This window comes from Triticum aestivum, chromosome 3A (genome assembly GCF_018294505.1).
Source record: "Triticum aestivum cultivar Chinese Spring chromosome 3A, IWGSC CS RefSeq v2.1, whole genome shotgun sequence".
Classification (NCBI taxonomy): Eukaryota; Viridiplantae; Streptophyta; class Magnoliopsida; order Poales; family Poaceae; genus Triticum; species Triticum aestivum.
In genome coordinates, this window is record NC_057800.1 from 152,055,088 (window position 1) to 152,070,079 (window position 14,992).

Genomic DNA, 14,992 nt, shown 5'->3' on the forward strand with positions numbered 1-14,992 from the left:
GGGGAAAACTGCTCCTGCAGTGCCACAGGGGTTGTAACCTCAAACGAGGCGTTGACCATCTCAGTAGTGGTCGTGAGCGTATCTGGGGTCGGCTCGGTGGTTGCCTCCATCTTCTTGGAGCTCTATGTCTCGTGGGGATGAGCCTCCCGCGTCTGCTCCAATATCGGCAGATCTTTGCCTGGTTCTCCTTGGTTCATCATGAAACTGACGAATACAAGGAGACCACTGAAAGAAAACACAATCGCAATGACAATGAAACAAAAAAAGAGTGAGGATCGGTTACTGCTGTGCAAAAGTTTTTTTTTTCTCTGAACGAAAATATACCAACATCACGGATCCGCTTACCTTCCCTTCGTTCGGAGGGAAGAACAGTGGCAGATGCGAGTGTTGCCTTTCTTGAAGACGGTGAGGGAGAAGGGGATTCAGCGAAGTGTGAAATGATGGCTGCTTCGTCTGTCGAACTTAGACTGAGGGGAGGTGGTGTTTTGTGATACGAAGGCTTGTTACTGCCGCGCTACGACCGGGGTGACTCTCTACCTGCATACTGCCTTCTAATTTGGTGGATGGCATTTGGGCCCGCGCGCTGCATGGCCCACATGTCGGTGAACAAAAATATAACGGCATTCAGTAGAGGGAGACATTTCAATGACCTAGGAGAAGCCAGAAGCGGTAGAGTGTCTCCACTGTACTAGTAGTAGTTGTTTTTCTGGGTAGCTGTAGAGTGTCTCCACTGTACTAGTAGTAATTGTTTCTCTGGGCCCAAGACAAAACAGCCCATCCACACTAGTAAATAGTAAAATCAATTCAAAAGCCCATATATTTACTGAATTGATGGATGGGTATGTCGAAGAGCAAAAAAAGGAGTTTCAGGTGGGCAAAAGAGCTTCTGAACGTGTTGGGCTTCTATTTACAACATATTATGGTCATAATCCAGTAAATTTTATGACCCAGGATGTTCATTCTATGGACCTGACCGATCCATTTGACTGTGACTGCCGAAATCAGTGCTGGAGTAAGATATTGTTGCCCTTTTCAATCTGGTTTTTTTGTAAACCTGATGAACAATTAACCCTCGTGCTTTTGTACAGTTTGTAAGCTGGAGTTAGATGTTCCTGCCCTTTTCAACTCGGCTGTGACGGTCATATTTTCTTTGAAACAAGGAAAATGGATTCCCATTCGTTTAATTTAGAGTGAAATATTGTAACAAATCCCAACCAAGGGAAATAACATCACTCTCGCCGGCTGCTTGAGCTCACTGTGCATTACAGAAGCTAAGTGATTAGCCCCCACCAGCACCCACAAACTTATTTTGAACTAGCACATCAAATGGGCTGTAAATTTTCATAGGAAAGGCTGCATGACCGTGACAGATTTGGATACTAACATTTGGGACCCGCGAGGAAATATCCTATCCAAGGTGGTGTCGACTTACTAGCCAGTCAACAAACGATTCTGCCTACCAGCCGTTGGATTGACATCCAACATCTGTCGTGTATCTTCTATCTCTTGTCTTCTTCTTCCTCCAACCGCCCAAACCAAACCACCCCGTCGGCTCCGCCTGCTCCCGCCTCCCATGTCTGGCCGCGCCTCCGCCGCCCTACCGTCCGTACCCTCCAACGTTGGCCAGTCCCTCCCTCTATTCCCCCACACGTCCAGTTATTCTCCGGCGATGTCAGCCCCAACACGCACCCGCGCCCAAACCAGTCAACCCTCATACTCCCCTCCTCGTATAATTTTTTAATCGTGGCCACAATATGGGCTGTAATGCTAACAAAAAGAATATGGGCTCCAAAAAAAACTTTAAGAATAAGCAAATGGGCTGTAAATTATTAGAAATAATGGCAGATGGGATGTATGCTGTTTTCCACAGATTTGAGGCTCTCCTAAAAAAAAGGTTGACGCACAAGCGCTGACTGTTGGATGTCCATCCAACGGCCGTCGTGCTTCTTCAATCTCTGCTCTTCCTGCTCCAGCTGCTCAAACAAGCGCCGGTGGGACTGCCTGCTCCCTCCTCCCCGTGGCCTGCTGTGCTGCCGCGCAGGCCTCACCGCCCCACCGTACTCCCATTGCTGGCCTAGCAATCCCTCTACTCACCCACACCTGCTGTTAGTCTTCGGTGATGGCAGTCGAACCAGTACACCCTCGTACAGTCGTACTCCCCTCCACGTGGGAAACAACTGCCGAGTCTTCCCTGCCTCCGTATCGTCCCCTTCCTAGGCCTCACCGTCGTCCACCGCCGTGGTGCTCTCGGCGCAGCGTGGTCAATGTGGTCAACGACCGACTTCCATCGGAAGAGTATTGTGCGTGGAGACGCTGATAGCTGGGTCCACGGCCGCACCAAGGAAGTGCCTCCTTATTACGCGCAAAATAATTATTCCTCCACCTGACAGCGGGGACCCACCGGACGGGCCACCATATTTCATGAAACAAAATGTTTCCCCCTGACTGTTGGGACCCACCAGCTACACCTTCGCACGCAAGGAAGTGCGTTCAGGCAAAAAAACGATTCGCCCCCCTGACTGCTGGGACCCACCATCTACATCTTTGCACGCAAGGAAGTGCCTGACAGTCGGGACCCACCTGGTCGAAGCGCATGTAGGGTTGTCATTCTGGTCACGAATGTGTACGTACATATATACTGGTGGATGTAGAGGCACGCACGTGTCATAGTAGAGGCGCGCACATAGCATGTACACGTACGTACAGCGGCCAGGGTGCAAGAAAGAAAATACGGCCACGTATGTGTACATACGGGTGGGGTCTCGAACGCCTACTTGCGCATACGTACGGCCAGGGCTTGTTGACATGGCTGGGTCGGAACGGAGAAACAGCGTCGTTGTCGTGTTCATGGGGAGGCAACAGAATGCGTCGTGTTCATGGGGAGGCAATGGAATACGTTGTGTTCATCGGGAGGCAATGGAACGCGTGGGAGCCAACCGGCTGGGTCGGAACAGAATGCATGGTCATGTTCATCGGGAGGGCTTGGACAGAACAGGCGACGGAAACGAGGCCTGTCGTATCACACAACGGAGGAAACGGCCTTGTGTTCGACCAGCCACGTTTGAAACGGGATCTTGTTCAACGGGAGGGGTCTGGCGTACCGCAAAACGGACGAAACGGACCTCCTACGGTCGAAACGGGTGTCCTGTAGATCGGGAGGGGTGTGGCGTACCGCAAAACGGACGAAACGGACTTGTGTTGGAGCGCTACGGTCGAAACGGGGGTCCTATTCATCAGGAGGGGTGTGGCGTACCGCAAAACAGGACTCCACGGGATACTGTTCATCTCCACCGTCGACCTCCTCCAGCCTCCACGGGCTACCGTCGACCTCCTCCAGCCTCCACCACACGCTACTCCACCGGCTACTGTTCAACCACCCCTCCACCATCTACTGTTCATCCAGCCCTCCACACCACGGGGTCCTGTTCAACCACCCCTCCACGGGCACCCCTCCACCGTCTACTGTTCATCCAGCCCTCCACCACACCACGGGGTCCTTTCATCCAGAGGCAACGCCACCGCTCACTGTTCATCCAAAACCTCCCGCAACGCTCACTTTCATCCTAGAGGCAGCATCGATCAGCTTCAGTTAGCAGCAGTAGCGAAGGAATCGCTCAATCGGGTTCAGTTAACATCCATCGATTGATCGCTTGGGTTCAGTAACGCGTAGCTTGCAGTGCAATCACTCGGTTCAGTTAGAGCCCAACGCCTCACTCCGGTTCAGTTAGAGCCAACGCCTCGCACACACGCGCGTACATGTACAAGAGAAACGCGCATTGCTCGGCCCCCTGACCTCCCACCTTAACCGGGAACACCCCAAAATTTTCCTCGCCCTCGCTTCTACCATGGTTTTTTCCGTCATGGACGGCCCAAAGAATGTCATGCAGCTGCGCCTCCGGCCCGCCTAGGATGAAAAGCCCATTTTCTGTCATGATTTTTTGTCATACAAGTAGGAGCCCACCACATCTATGATGATACCGGGTTTTGTCACAATTATCGTCATAGAAGTGTCATATGTATGACAGAAAAAATTTCGTTTGGCCCAAAATGTCACGAATGTGTCTTTTTTTGTAGTGCACTGTTGACGACTTAACCGACATGCTAGACTTCGACTCCGAAGACATCGACAGTATGGACGACGATGCAGGAGACGAACAGGAACCACCGCCCACAGGGCGATGGACCACCACCTCATTACATAACGTATACATGGTGGATACACCCAGAGAGGGCAATGACGAAGAGACAGCGGAGGATGCACCCTCCAAGCAACCCAAGCGCCAACGTCAGCGGCGCCGCTCTAAGTCCCGCCATAGCAAAAACAGCGATAACAGCGCAAGAGGAAATAATAGCCCACTCGACTCTGGAAGAAACGCCAACTGCACCACCCCGGTGGCAGAGCATGATCAAGATGCAAACTGCAAACATAGTACGGATCCGATGTCCGACCATGATGACACCAAGGATAAACCTCATCAAACCCCAGCGGGGGAGGAAAACAGTCCGGACGAAGATGCAGACATCATCCCGGAAATGCACCTGGAGCAAGAGAACCTCCGCAGAAGGCTTATTGCCACAGCGAGGAGCTTGAAGAAACAGAAGCAAAGGCTTAAAGCCGCACAAGATACGCTCAATAGTAGGTGGAACAAATAACAAAGTATGGTGGAAGTTACCACACAAATATCTATCCAAAGCGCAAGCTATTATCGGAATTCGACGATGAGGCCTTAGAGCCCACACAGCCAAAGAACGATACAGCCAGCCAGTCAGATCCACCACCTTGTGTGCACGATAGAGCGACTAACAAGGTGGCGCATAAGTCAACACACGATCTACGTGAGAACTTGTGCCAAAAATCCGGCGCGACCAGATCCATCTACGGATATAGGAAGCGCGCTCCGGTACAAAACCAAAACCGAATACTACAACCGTCCGAACACCATGGCACATCCCAATATAGGGGTGCCGCACACCCCCTATGTTTCACTGATGAGGTGCTGGATCACGAATTCCCAGAGGGATTCAAACCGGTGAACATAGAGGCGTACGACAGGACCACAGACCCTGGAGTCTGGATATAGGACTTTATCCTCCATATTCATATGGCCTGTGGAGATGATCTCCATGCCATTAAATACTTGCCCCTCAATCTCAAAGGGCCAGCTTGGCACTGGCTGAAAAGCCTCCCCGAAAACTCAATTGGAAGTTGGGTGGAGCTCGAGGATGCTTTTCAGGCTAATTTTCAAGGGACTTATGTCCGACCTACGGATGCAGACGATTTAAGTCATATAATCCAACAGTCCGGAGAGTCCGCCCGAAAGCTTTGGAACAGGTTCCTCACTAAGAAGAACCAAATCGTCGACTGTCCGGACGCCGAAGCCTTAGCAGCTTTCAAACACAGCGTCCGAGACGAATGGCTCGCCAGACACCTCGGCCAAGAAAACCCGAGAACAATGGCAGCCCTAACAAGACTCATGACCCGCTTTTGTGCAGGCGAGGACAGCTGGCTGGCCCCTAGCAGCACCAGCAACCCAAGCACATCTGAAGTCAAGGATGGCAATGGTAAACCACGATGCAAAAAAAACAAGCATCGAAATAAAGAAGGTAGCCCAGATAACACGGCGGTAAAAGCCGGATTCAGGGGCTCCCGACCAGGTCAGCAGAAAAAGCCTTTCAAAGGCATCAGAGTAGGACAATCTGGCCTAAACAAAATTCTTGACAAACTCTGTCAGATTCATGGAACCCTAGACAAACCTGCAAATCATACCCATAGAGAATGTTGGGTCTTCAAGAAGGCCGGTAAGCTAAACGTTGAACATAAAGGGGAAGAGGCACCAAGCAAAGACGAGGATGAAGCTCACCAGCAAAGCACCGGAGGACAGAAAAAGTTCCCACTAGAGGTTAAAACAGTAAACGCAATCCATGTGACAAAGAGGAGAAGCAAGAATGCACTTTGATGCACACAAGCCATAGAGCCCGGGACCCCTAGGTTCAACCCCTGGTTAGCCTGCCCGATCACTTTTGATCGTAGGGATCATGATACAAATATCCGGCGCGAAGGACTGACGGCCTTGGTGTTAGACACAATCATAAATGGGTACCATTTCACACGAGTCCTCATGGACGGCGGTAGTGATCTAAACCTGATATATCAGGACACAGTCCGCAAAATGGGGATAGACCCGACACAAATAAGGCATAGTAATACTACCTTCAAGGGAGTAATACTAGGCCAAGAGGCCCGCTGTACGGGCTCTCTACTACTAGAGGTGGTATTCGGTTCTCCCGATAACTTCCGAAGCGAAAGGTTAACTTTTCACATCGCTCCATTCCGAAGTGATTATCAAGCACTACCCGGAAGGGCGGCTTTCACTCGTTTTAACGCAATACCGCATTATGCTTTTCTCAAGCTCAAAATGCCCGGTCCACGTGGCATCATCTCAGTTAGCAGAAATACCGAACGTTTTTTATGTACGGAAGAGGATGCGGTGGCTCTAACAGCCGCAAACTAGACTGGCATCACCAACCAGAAAAAATGGCAGGTCGTCAAGACCACGGACATGGTTAGACGAGTCCGGCGTTCCATCACATATACATAAGATGGGTTTGATGATCAAACCCTCATAAACGATACCAGGGGCTTCCCGCGTGTAATCAGGGCCAACCCAGCTCAACTTGGTTTCTCTTGAATTTTGATAGTTCATTTATAGCAACCAATTCTTCTTTTTGGCACGACAACTTTCACCTAAGTTCTTTCCTTTTACAGATGACAATCGTGCTACACCCATCCAGGACATGGCACAACAGAGACACATGCGCAGACGTGCAGAAGGGACCCGCCCAAAGGTTTCTTTTTAGATTAAGACCATGCGTAAACCTTTTTTCTGTCTCTTGTTGCTCACATCCTCCGGATACTCCACACAACCGAGAAGGATGCTAGCGTTATTGGCAGGTGGCCACGCCAGGATTTTGCACGCACCTGTACACATGGGGTTTCTTGTCAAGGGCATTGTTTAGCCCGGTATATGTTATAAATACCGAACACCTTAGGGAGTGTTCGGCGTCGCGAGTTTGGCCCTATATGCATCAGCTCTGAATCATGTCTTTGGTCAAATGTTGGGTTTGCCTGGCTCCCACGTTTTGGTACCTTATGTTCCATTATATCAGCTAAGGTAGCACTGGAAGAACTGCTGCGATTATGCCCTGGTTCATCCGGACGAGCACCTCAGTAGAGAGAGCCGAAAACTGACTATCATGATATAGCAAGAGACTGGTCAACCACTCGATGACTCAGTAGAATCTTCGGGATTCCTCCGCATTAACGAAGGGCCGTTTCCCAGTCATGTACATACGCGCCCCGTATTCGGACGAGCGCAAAAGTACCAGGGGCTATATAGTAGCCCCACTGTCAAACTCCTATAGCTAAGTGAAAGTGTTAAAGCAATATAGTCTGATTGCCTCGTTCGCTGAGCTATCACCTCCTTAACGGACCAAGACGTTGGATCAAGTGTGGATATGCATTTTTTGCGAACACCCCCGCATTATATGCGTGGGGGCGGAAGCCGACGACTGCAAACTTTCAGGTTATATACATATATACATAAACGGCCGCAGAGGAGGCATCATAGTACTTCCGGGCAAAAGTATAAATACATCCTTGATGTTTCAATAAAACATTGTTTTTACAATGGGAATACATGTCACTAGAACATAATATTCTTCGAGCACTGAGCCTCTATCGAACGAGCGCCTTCAAGGACTTCTTCAAAATAGTGCTCGACAGACACTCGGCCTACGGCCGAACCCTATGTCGCAACAGTGGTGGCCTCCATCTCCGCCTAGTATGTCTTGACACGGGCAAAGGCCATCCGCGCACCCTCTATGCACACCGATCTCTTTTACGGCATCGATGCATGGCACAACACTAAGGAATTGTTGCACTAAACTAAAGTAGCTATTCAGCCTTGGCCCTCCCGGCCACAGGTGATCCACAACGGACCACATGGCAAGTCCGGACAACCTATGGAGCTCGGCCAACTCGTCCATTTGCTTATTCAACAGCAGCGGACGGACTGGAGCATGAAACTGCGACCAAAACAGTTTTTCCACTTCGTGATCTTTCTGATCCTTGAAGTACTCGGCCGCATCAGCATCACTTGCAGCCAAATCCACGTAGGTGTCTGCAGAACTCCATAGCCGGTCCAGAGGTGCATACTTCGGATCTCCGAACTTAGTCTGCAGCAATAAGGGCTTCCCACACATGATATCTGCAGCTTGATTCAGCTCCTCCTTCATCACTCTGGTTTTGGAGCGGGCTTCCTTGGCAGCCACCAGGGCCTTCTCCAGGTCCGTCGCCTTCGCCCGGTTTTCTTCTTCAAGAAGCTGGTAACGGTCAGTGGCATCTTTTAACTCTACAGCCATCTTGGCTATTTTTTCCTTGCTCTCGCAATGTGCGGCCTGTTCGACCCTTTACTCTTCGGCCGCCTTTAGAGCGGCCGCATTGCTACTCCTTGCTTGCTCCTTGGTGATACGTCTCCAACGTATCTATAATTTTTGATTGTTCCATGCTATATTATCTACTGTTCTGGACTATATTGGGCTTTATTTTCCACTTTTATATTATTTTTGGGACTAACCTATTAACCGAAGGCCCAACCTAGAATTGTTGTTTTTTACCTATTTTAGTGTTTTGGATAAACGGAATATCAAACGGAGTCCAAACGGAATAAAACCTTCGGAAACGTGATTTTCTCACTGAACGTGATCCAGGAGACTTGGACCCTGCTACAAGGGATCAAAGAGGTGGTCACGAGGGTGGATGGCGTCCCCCTAGGGTGCGCCCCCTGCCTCATGGGCCCCTCGGTGCTCCACCGACATACTCCTTCCTCCTATATATACACACGTACCCCAAACGGTCAGAACAGGAGCCAAAAACGTAATTCCACTGCCGTAACTTTCTGTATCCACAAGATCCCATCTTGGGGCCTGTTCTGGAGCTCCTTCGGAAGAGGGCCGTCATCACGGAGGGCTTCTACATCATCATAGCCCCTCCGATGAAGTGTGAGTAGTTTACCTCAGACCTTCAGGTCCATAGTTAGTAGCTAGATGGCTTCTTCTCTCTCTTTGAATCTCAATACAAAGTTCTCCCCCACTCTTGTGGAGATCTATTCGATGTAATCTTCTTTTTGCGGTGTGTTTGTTGAGACCGATGAATTGTGGGTTTATGATCCAGTCTATCTATGAATAATATTTTAATCTTCTCTGAATTCTTTTATGCATGATTGGTTATCTTTGCAAGTCTCTTCGAATTATCCGTTTGGTTTGGCCAACTAGATTGGTAGTTCTTGCCATGGGAGAAGTGCTTAGCTTTGGGTTCGATCTTGCGGTGTCCTTACCCAGTGACAGAAGGGGCAGCAAGGCACGTATTGTATCGTTGCCATCGAGGATAACAAGATGGGGTTTATTTCATATTGCATGAATTTATCTCTCTACATCATGTCATCTTGCTTAAGGCTTTACTCTGTTTTTAACTTAATACTCTAGATGCATGCTGGATAGCGGTCGATGAGTGGAGTAATAGTAGTAGATGCAGAATCGTTTCGATCTACTTGTCACGGACGTGATGCATATATACATCATCATGCCTAGATATTCTCATAATTATGCACAATTCTATCAATTGCTCAACAGTAATTTGTTCACCCACCGTAGAATACTTATGCTCTTGAGAGAAGCCACTAGTGAAACCTATGGCCCCCGGGTCTATTCTCATCATATCAATCTCCATCACTTTTATATTGTTTTGCTATTTACTTTGCCTTACTTTTTACTTTGCATCTTTATAAAAAATACCAAAAAATATTCTATCTATCAGATCTCACTCTCGTAAGTGACCGTGAAGGGCTTGACAACCCCTAATCGCGTTGGTTGCGAGTAGCTATCACTTTGTGCAGGTACGAGGGACTTGAGCATGGGCTCCTATTGGATTGATACCTTGGTTCTCAAAAACCGAGGGAAATACTTACGCTGCTCTGCTGCATCATCCCTTCCTCTTCGGGGAAAACCTACGCAAGCTCAAGACGTAGCACTTGGCTAGGGCAAGCTCCGCCCGAAGGGTCTCTGCGGTGGGATCTCCATCTGCAATCACAACATATTAAAGATACTGGCATGACGCTCCTCTTACTATGTGTTGATCACCGGAAAAATCACTTACCCTGTGCCTCGTCAAGCTGCTTGTTGACAAGCATGATGTCGGCATCTGCCGCATCCAGTTGCCGCTTTATCTCGGCAAACCCATCAGTCCGGCTAGCCATCAGAGCTTCAGCCACCTGCACATCAAGGCGGTCTGGTTATTACCTGGGACTATGATCCTCTGTTTGCCGCCGTTTTCGACGACAACCAGAATCTCAGGGGCTACTATCTGCATAGGGCACACCTAATGTGTGTGGTACTATCAAAAACATATACTTTTTCACGTACCTCGAAGCCTTTCAGCAAACTCATAAAAGCTTCATGCAAACCGCTTTTAGCGGATGAAATCCTTTCAATTACCGTACCCATCAGCGTACGATGCGCTACCGAGACGGTCGCTTGCCCTAGAAGATCCTTCAACGTGTCTGACTGCATACTGTACAGACCCTTGCTGCCGCTCTCCTTAGGAGCCGGATACTGGGGATCCCGGGTAGCCAAAGGGTTATCCTCTAGCCTTGGTAGATCCGGAGATACCCTTCGCGACGACACTTCAAGGTCGCCTGCTTCATGAGGCGGGGTGCCAGGGGGAGGCGTCTCGCTCTCCATCATCTCCGGAAGAAGATCCCCCGAAGACGAACTCTGTTGAGATGGGCTACGATCCAGACTGCAATTTATAAGCACTGGTTATTGTCTTCGGAAGTAAGGTAGGATATTTCCACTATTACGTACTTTTCGACTACTTACAGCTTGGTAGAGGGCTGATCCCCACGTGGACATTGTGCGGCAAGAATACCCTCCGAGGTAGGACCCTCTGATGAAGACTTCTTCTCCCGTTTGGAAACCTTAGTTTCCGGATCTTCGGAGGTAGTCCTCTTCCTTCCCCGGGGAGCGAGAATGTCAGATTCTTCCCTTTGGTTGCCCTCCCTTGCAGAGGCTCTCATCCCCCCGGTTGGAATGAGTGGAGAGTGAGGCCTGCTTTCGCCCTCTCTACTCCCCCCATCATGTTCCTTTGAGGGCACTGGATAAGGCGCCGACTCGAGCATCTTGTCCAGTACCAGATTGTCCAAGCCCTTAGGAAGGGGGCCGAACACCTGATCATCATCGCCTTTCTTATCCAGTCCTGGTCAAAGAGCGTCTCTTTAGAATGATGCCATGATAAATAAAAGGATAACCGGTTCGGCACGGGATTACTTAATTGGGCAGCGGGGCGGTTGCAGCTTAGGCCCACGTCCTTGGTGGTGTCCGGACACTCTATTTGGGGTCCGAAGAACGATTTGTACATCTCTTCGTGTGTCATCCCGAGGAAATGTTGAATAGCTCACGGTCCTTCCGGGTTGAATTCCGACATGCAGAGGGGGCGGCGTTTGCAAGGATGGACTCGACAAACTAGCATAACTGGCACTACCATAACCAGACTAAAATCTCTCTCAAAGAGATCTCGGATACGACTTTGCAATATTGGCACGTCCTTGGCTGGACCTCAGCTCAGCCCTCTAATGATCCATGACATCAGTTGTGGTGGGGGGCCGAGCGAAAGGTGGGGGCAGCTACCCACTTGGCACTTCGGGGAGCTGTGATGTAGAACCACTCCCGCTGCCACAAGCTGGGCACCTCTGGGAAGGAGCCCTCAGGCTAGGGAGCGTCAGCAATTTTGCTTATTAAAGCGCCTCCGCCTGTTGTGTGCTGCCCCTCGAACATCTTCGGCTTCACATCGAAGGTCTTGAGCCACGGGCCGAAGTGAGGGGTAATGCAGAGGAATGCCTCACATACGACAATAAATGACGAGATGTGAAGAAGGGAATCCGGGGCCAGATCGTGAAAATCTAGCCCATAATAGAACATAAGACCCCTAACAAAGGGATCCATAGCGAGTCCTAGTCCTCGGAGGAAGTGGGACATGAACACGATGCTCTCATTGGGTTCGGGAGTAGGGACGACCTGCCCTCGGGAAGGCAGCCGATGTGAAATTTCGGCGGTCAGATATCTGGCCTCTCTCAACTTCTTGATATCCTCCTTTGTGACAGAGGAAGGCATCCACCAACCTTGAAGGTTGGATCCGGACATAGTTGAAGGTCCGAAGCACCTGACCTGAGCTTTGGGTGTTAGAACTCGAGGTTGGGGAAGGATTCGATTGAGCACAGGAGGGAAAAAAGAAAAAGCCTTGTCCCCTTTATAAAGAGGGTGAATATCAAGCATCCTTCTCGTGGCCGTTTGGGACTTGCCTAAGATCTAGGAGTCCTACCAACATGCACGGTTGGTTTACCCACGTCTGTATTGATGAGAATCCCGTGATAAGGGGGACACGATCTCTGCTTTGACAAGACGTGTCAAGAAAACCACCTCGCGTTATGCACGGAGCTGGCTGAGAAAAACGGTTTGAATAATGACCGGGCCATGGCATGATGTCATGCTGTCAAAACGTGTCAGCAGATTAGATTTGTGAAAATATTATTATCTCTACAGTAGTATGTGGAACTTATTTTGCAGGGCCGGACACTATCCTTGTATTCAAAACTCTTCCATGATGTATGCGGAGGAGGAACCCGCCTTGCAATGCCGAACACAACACTGCGCGCCGGACTCATCGTCATTGAAGCCTGGTTCAGGGGCTACTGAGGGAGTCCTAGATTAGGGGGTCTCCGGACCGCCGGACTATATCCTTTGGCCAGACTGTTGGACTATGAAGATACAAGATTGAAGACTTCGTCCCGTGTCCGGATGGGATTCTACTTGGCGTGGAAGGCAAGCTAGGCAATACGGATATGGATATCTCCTCCTTTGTAACCGACCTTGTGTAACCCTAGCCCCCCTCCGGTGTCTATATAAACCGGAGGGTTTTAGTCCGTAGGACAACATACAATCATACCATAGGCTAGCTTCTAGGGTTTAGCCTCTCTGATCTCGTGGTAGATCCACTCTTGTACTACTCATATTATCAAGAACAATCAAGCAGGAGATAGGGTATTACCTCCATCAAGAGGGCCCGAACCTGGGTAAACATCGTGTCCCCTGCCTCCTGTTACCATCCGCCTTAGACGCACAGTTCGGGACCCCCTACCCGAGATCCGCCGGTTTTGACACAGACAGCGTGTTAAACACATTGTACGTAGTATACCATACTAGTCTAAATTGTCTTTTTTGGGTACACGTTAAGCTTGTTCTCCCGAAATTTCAAGCCGCGCCTTGTTATGCCGAAATTTCAACCTAGCTTCTCTATCTATCGTGCTGCGAAACTTGTAACACCCCGAATGTAATTTACCTTATATGTATCCCAACTCTTGCCGTTTCCGGCGCTAAGTTATTTTATTTTCCTCGGGTTCGGGTTTTTGTCTCAGTGTGTTGTTGTCTGTGTCATGCATCTCATATCATGTCATCATGTGCATTGCATTTGCATACGTGTTCGTCTCATGCATCCGAGCATTTTCCCCGTTGTCCGTTTTGCATTCCGGCGCTCCTATCTCCTCCGGTGCCCCTTTCTACATCTTTTCGTGTGTGGGGGTTAAACATTTCCAGATTGGACCGAGACTTGTCATGCGGCCTTGGTTTACTACCGGTAGACCGCCTGTCAAGTTTTGTGCCATTTGGACTTCGTTTGATACTCCAACGGTTAACCGAGGGACCGAGAAGGCCTCGTTTGTGTTGCAGCCCAACACCCTTCCAATTGACCTAAAACCCACCTAAACCCTCTCCATCGTCTCGGTTGTTCGATCACGATCGTGTGGCCGAAAACCGCACTCCATTTGGAGCTTCCTATCTCCCTCTATGCCTATAAATAGCCTCCCCTCCGAAAATCCCGGGTCTTCTACCACCCTAACCCTAGATCTTTCCCTCTCGCCGCGCCGGACACGTCCGGTCCGGCCGGACATGCCGCCGCCGACCAATCGCGCGCCGCCATCTGTCCAGGGCAGTCGCCCCACTTCGCCGCCGCCGCGCGGGCCCGCTCGGCCCGTGGCTGGCCCTCCTCGCCACCCAACCGGGCCAGAGGAGCCCCCGCGTCGCTTGTTAGCCCTGCCGCCGTCTTCCCGAAGGCCGGTGCCCGGCGCCGCCGCTGACCTCGCTCAACGCGCCGCGTGCCGCCCGCGAGTTCGTCGGTGCCCTGTGCGCTGCCCCGCACCGTGATCGCCGCCCCCGCCATCCAGTTCCTCCGTCCGGCCGGCCCCAGCTCCGGCAACCGCCACCCCGGCGTCCTCCTCCTCCGGCCGGCGAGCCGCCCCGGCGAGCTTCCTTAGCTCCGGCCGCTGCACTGTTCGTCCGCGCCGACGATCCTCGTTTTCCGCGCCCTACTACAGTGTAGCTACAGTAGATCTCCAGATCTGGATCGGTTGACTTTTATCCCATAACCCTAGTTTTTTGCGTTTTTCATCATATCGTAACTCTGCATCTGTAGCTCTGATTTGCGCGTGTGGCCTATCAAAATATTCGTCTCAAAGAGTACATCATTTCATCTCATTGCGTCATTTTCATTTGAGCTCATCTTGATGCCCGAAATGCTGTTGGAAGAGGGCCATGTGATAGAATTGCCAGATCTATTTCATCAAATAGATATTTGTCATTTTTGTCATGATTCATGTGTGCATGATATGCTCCTGAGATCTACATGAGTTTTGTTATATGCCATGCCATATTTACAGAGGTGCTTACCATGTATATTTGTGATATGTCTGGTGACTAGCACAAGCTTGCAAAGTAGTGCAATCGGTAATGCTGATTTCAGGGACTTAGAATTTCACCAAGTCCTTGTCCTGATTTCGTCGTTATGCCATATGTTCATGTTGTTTCCTAGTGATTCGTGCCTATTTTG